The following is a 5480-nucleotide window of genomic DNA, read 5'->3' on the forward strand; positions in this document are numbered from 1 at the left end:
CTTGTGGTGGTGATTGTTCTGGTTTTTGCTTTTCTCTGTGATCTCTTTTTCCACCCTTTCTCCCCAAGTTAGTGATCTGTGGCTGGTTGTGGGTTTTGTCGATGTTTTGGTGTCTTGTGGTTCTGCAGGGTTGGTCTCGGACTCCTTTCCCTTTCCAGATTCCATTGTTTCCTCCACTACTGCATCTCCTTCTCTTTCCTCTGCTTCCGCCTGCATCTCTGTCAAGGCCTCACCCTCTCCAGTCCGATTTGTTGTTTTGTTGCCCAGTGCCTGTGTATAATCTTCGTTCTCCATTCTTGGGTTTCCAGAAAACAGGCTTGCGAATGTGTTGTCCCTTAATGGACAGCTCCGATACAGGTGAGCCTCGCTACGACAAAGGCTACAGGTTCTAGGCGCTGTGCAGTTCGCTGCCATGTGTCCCTCCTGCCCACAGAATCTGCATCTGAGGCCCTGACAGGAATCTTTGGTATGACCCAGAGCCCCACAGTGCCTGCAGTAGATCGGTTGACCTGGGTAGTGCAGATATCCTCTGTGTGGACTGATGGCAAAGCTGCCAGGTGGGTGTTGTATGCCTCCAGCCGGATCCTCCCTCAGCAGGACATTATAACGTCACCTTCCAGTCCAAATTCCAAAACAATCCTTAAGCCTCTCGCCAGTTGAAACTGATGCACATTACCTTGCTAAGAAGGCCCAGATATTTTCTTCCTCCACGTAAGGGTTGTAGAGGTGAACAATCATTGGGATTTCTTCACTGGCAAACAGCAGCGCAGCTCTAATTCCCAGAAGTGCAGGATGTTCAAGGTCGCTGCTGCACTTACTGAAAAGCTTGTGGCAATCTTGAAGTGATACTATTGTAACATCGATTTTCTGGGCCCGGACTAGTGCTGACCGGCCGCCTTCACGCCCACAAACATTCTTTCATTCCACCAGCAAAAGAGCAGCTTTGCAAAGGCAAAGCCTTCAAAAAATAAGTTGAACTTGTCAACGTTCCTCTCCACGGAAATCTTTAGTAAAAGGCGAAAGTTTTGTACGTAAATGAAGAGCAACTCAAGCCCTGCTCACTGCTCGCTCGGGCCTCCATAGGCCACCGGCCGCTCAAGGAAGAGGGCTCGAGGTAGAGTGACAAAAACCTGCAACAGGAGTGCCCTTGGGTCGTCGGGTGGGTGACTAGGCAGCAGATGGGGCAGCACAGCCTTTGCTTGGAGGAACATAGGGTGGGGAAAAATTAAGTCTTTTTCTATCTTTTTTTTAAGTAAAACGGAGGGAAAAATGTAAAAGCGGAAAAAAGGGGACTCCCTAGCGCAAAAGGACAGAGGAAACCCTGGGCCTGGGCTAAGCTAAGGTCTAAGGCGCCGTACCCCTTATCCCAGCAGTGCCCAGTCACCAGCAATCGTCAATTTCTCTTTCATTTAATCGTTTATGAGGGTGCACCATGCCAGGAGTCTTGAAGGCGGCCGGTCAGCGCTGTACGGTAGTCCGGGCCCGGAAAAGGTAGGGCCCGCGGCCCGGCACCTATTTCAGGTTATCACTTATCTGCCTTTTGGCTAAGATCAAGTGAAAATGCTGGGAGACGAACGCGAAAGGTCAGCCAGGGTGGCGCGGCTCAGAAATTCAGTACGGTTAAAGATCAGAGAAGAAGCATCAGAGGAGAACAAGAAAAGATTTGGACGAGACTGGGTGATTTTGAAGATACTTCGAGATATATGTGGAATAGCACCAGGAGCGGTTTACTGCCTGCAGGATTTCTCCACCACTGGTTTTATCGACATCACGTTTGTGTCAATGCAGCACTGCCAGGAGTTTTTTCAAATGTGCACCAGCCACCAGGACATCTCAGCTCTGCAAGGGATAAAGCTTAACCCGCTGTTTGCTTACGACGAAGTACCACTCATCCTGCACAGCTACAACCCTTTTCTGGCGGAAGAAGGCATCCGAGCATTCTTAGCAAGGTATTGCACCACAGTGTCGTCGGGGGACAAGATAAGAGACAGGCACGGCATTTGGACTGGCAGGCGTCGATACTTGGTAAAATTGAGGATGGACCCAACTGACCCGGGGACCCAGATGCACCCACCAGGCAGTTTTGCAATAGGGCCACATAGAGGTTTCCTGCACTATCCCGGCTAGCCCATTTATTGCCGCAGGTGCGGCCATGTAGCAGCTGAGTGCAATGCTCCGAGAACGTGCAGTCTATGCGGCAGTGAGGCACACCTCTATCATAGCTGCCCAGCAAGGAAAAACACCTTTGCTAGCCTCTTCTCGCAGGACCTACAAATGGAGGAGATGGAGGCAGTAGTAGTGAAGGGGCAGTCAGAGAGCAAAGAACAGGGGAAAAGACAGGAAGAAGCTAAAGAGAGAAACCAGAGGCAGAGAGAACCGGAGAAGGCAGATACGGACGAAGAAGAGGAGAAGACCAGACAGAACGGATAGAACAGCAGGAGGAAAACAGACACCCAGCGTCCAAGGGAGAGAAAAGAAAAGCAAAGAGAAGCCAGAGAGGAATGGAGGGAGCTGCTGGAGGATCAGACAACGAGGGAGAACAAGGACGACACAAGGAAAGGAAAGCAGAAGACACAGGAGAGAAGCACGTCATAGGTGAGGATAGTGATGCATCATGGAGAAAGGAAGGAGAGGAGGATTGTACAGTAGCTATAGTGAGTGGGGGTAAAACCTCAAGATTAGAGTAGCCTCATTTTGCCGAAAGTGGGGAAGGGAGGTGGCAAAAAAGGAAAAGAAGGACGTAGCCCAGTGGTCAAAAAATTTGAAGGTAGCTTGGGCCACAAAAGATACAGCAGGGATCAAGGATGCAAGTAGAAATATGCAAGATCACTTTGTTGAGAAGGCACGTAGCTATTGTGTACAGATGGGACAGTACAGACTACAGCAGGACGAAAAACCAACTAGATACTTCTTCGATACGGTGAAGAAAAGACAAAAGAAATCACATATGGTAGGACTGAGGATGGCCGATGCGTGCGCCACAACAACGGGAGAAATGCTTAAGGTAGTGGAAAGGTTTTATGAGGACCTATTCCAAGAAAGGAAGGTAGATGTGAGGGAAGCTGAGGTCTTCTGGGAGGCTTTAGGGCAAAGACTGGATGAGAAGGAAAGGTAAGAGTTGGAGCTCGAGATCAGTATGGAAGAAGTGGAGAGGGCCATGCGCTCACTGAAGGGAGGGGTAGCACCGGGGGGCGACGGGCTCCCAAAAGAGTGGTATCAGGCCTTTTGGCCTCAGATTGGTCCAGACCTGATAGAAGTGTACACAGAAGCCGAGAGACATGGAAAACTGCCTCTGTCCCTCAGGACAGGCCATGTAACGTTAATCCATAAAAAAGGTGACAGAACGGACCTAGCTAACTGGAGACCAATTACAAATCTAACAACAGACTATAAAATCTTGGCAAAGGTCCTAGCTAGGCGGATGAGGGGGGTGATGGCCAAAGTAATCCATCCGGACCAGACGAGTGGAGTGACGGGACTGTCAAGTGCAATGAACATTGCACTGATAAGAGACGCAATTGTGTGGGCCCAGCAGCGAAAGGTACCCCTGGCACTTCTCGGAATTTACCAGGAAAAGGCATTTGATCGAGTCAGTCATAAGTATTTGTTCGCCACAATGGAGAGGATGGGTTTCGGACAGGCATACATTGCACTAGTGCGCTTGCTGTATGAGGGAGCGGCAAGTCGGATTGGAGAAAATGGCTACTACTCCAAACAAGTAAGACAGGTAGGAGGGGTAAGGCAGGGGTGCCCATTGTCCCCGCTGCTGTATGTCCTATTTCTGGAACCACTAATAGCCCGGTTCAGAGCAGAGGCAGAGGACTTCACATTCCAGGAAGCAAGGGGACGAGGGCTAAGGTATCTGCATATGCGGACGATACGACATTGTTCCTGGGGAAGAGTCAGACTTCGAAACAGTGGAAGAAATCATGCAGTCATTTACTAAAGCGACAGGAGCACGCATGAACAAGAATAAGTCGGCTGTGATGTGTGTGGGCACATGGCAGAGCAGGGAAAGGGTCCCGGGAGAAAATCCCGGGAATTTTGGGGATTAAATTCTGGAAAGGAAGCAGTGCAAGGAAAAACTAGGAGGAAGAGTTAGTCCTCTTCTCACAAGCCTGCAAGCTGAGCCCAGGTTCAGAGGTCTCCACATCCTGGGGGGACGGGGAGTCAGCACGAAAATCTTGGCCTACGCGATGATGCCACCGCCTTCCTGGGTGCAGAAGGTGACTTCCAAGCAATAGACCCAAGAGTCTTGTCCGATTTTGAAGCTGCCACTGGGGCCCAAGTGAACAAAGCCAAATCGTCGGTCATGTTCCTTGGTGCATGAAAAGATGGAAAGATCGCTCCAGGAGGCTATGCTCGCTGTGAGGATGGCCTCCGGGTCCTAGGACTACATATCTGGTGAACCGGTGGAGCCTGAAAGACATGGAAAGAAGCCTAATGGGACGGGTGATTGCAGTAAAGTGCGACCTCATGGCCCGACTTGTAGCACATATGCTAGGCCCGACCTAGCATATGTGTATCCGGTCCCATACCAAGTGGGAAGAAGGTTAGAACGGATTTTGTTTCGTTTCGTGTGGAGTGGTAAGGCAGAACTGGTGTCGCGGGGTACAATGTACCATGACACAAGCCGAGGAGGGAGGGGCATGGTCTGCTCGTACCTGAAACTCATGACACTGTACATTGCCAACCTGGCGGGTTTGGTCCAGGGGGCCGCCTGACACCCGGCATCCCTGTTCGCCAAGTTCTAGTTTGGCGAGGGACCGACCCATGGTCCGAGGAAGCCCCTGGGCATTACAGACAAGCAAAAGATTTCGTCAGAAAACATTGGTGGTGCTTGTTGCAAGACTTAGTCTTGAAACACCGAGCACTGTACCAACGGTGGCTGAGCGAGCATGTCGCAAATCTTCCAGGGGACAGGCCGAGAGGAGACGTGGACTGGAAATCCTTGCAGCCCAAGTGGCTGGACGGGCAGAGCAAACACATCCACTGGCTGGCTGCACTGGGCAGGCTCCCGGTGCGGGAAAGGTTGCACCGGCACGGGCAGCGTGTAACTCCGCTTTGCTCGGCAGAGTGTGGAGGAGAGGAAACAATTGCTCATGCTCTGTAGACATGCCCGGAGGTGGCGGCCTTCTGGAACCTGGTGCTGGAATGGTGGTCGGGAGGGAAGGGTCCACCCTGGAGTCAAGACCTGGTCCTGTTGGGAAAAGAAATGGCTGGGCAGAGCAAGCAGAGGTTAGTAATTTCCACCGCCAAAAAAAATCTTCTGGGGAAGAAGAAACTGGTGCCTGCGCAAGAAGAGAGCCGGAAGCTCACGAAGGGCCCTGTTCGAAATCTTCCTCAAGAAGCTGGAAAAAGCCAGCCCTCTATTGGAAAAAAGGAAGGGTAGGCCAGGGTAGCAAGAGACACATGGACAATGAGCACTAGAGTGGGAAGTGGTGGAGGTTTAATTGTGAACTGAATTATCTAATGGTGAA

At 51.1% G+C, this 5480-nt stretch overlaps 1 non-coding gene across 1 annotated transcript; it reads right to left on the bottom strand.

Moving 5' to 3' along the window:
• Window positions 1–939: 939 nt before the first annotated feature.
• LOC134307521 (U5 spliceosomal RNA) lies at window positions 940–1054 on the bottom strand. Its single transcript, XR_010009983.1, has one exon. It is a non-coding gene; the product is annotated as a U5 spliceosomal RNA (small nuclear RNA).
• Window positions 1055–5480: the final 4426 nt, after the last annotated feature.

The sequence above is a fragment of the Trichomycterus rosablanca genome, unplaced genomic scaffold (assembly GCF_030014385.1).
Source record: "Trichomycterus rosablanca isolate fTriRos1 unplaced genomic scaffold, fTriRos1.hap1 scaffold_286, whole genome shotgun sequence".
Classification (NCBI taxonomy): domain Eukaryota; kingdom Metazoa; phylum Chordata; class Actinopteri; order Siluriformes; family Trichomycteridae; genus Trichomycterus; species Trichomycterus rosablanca.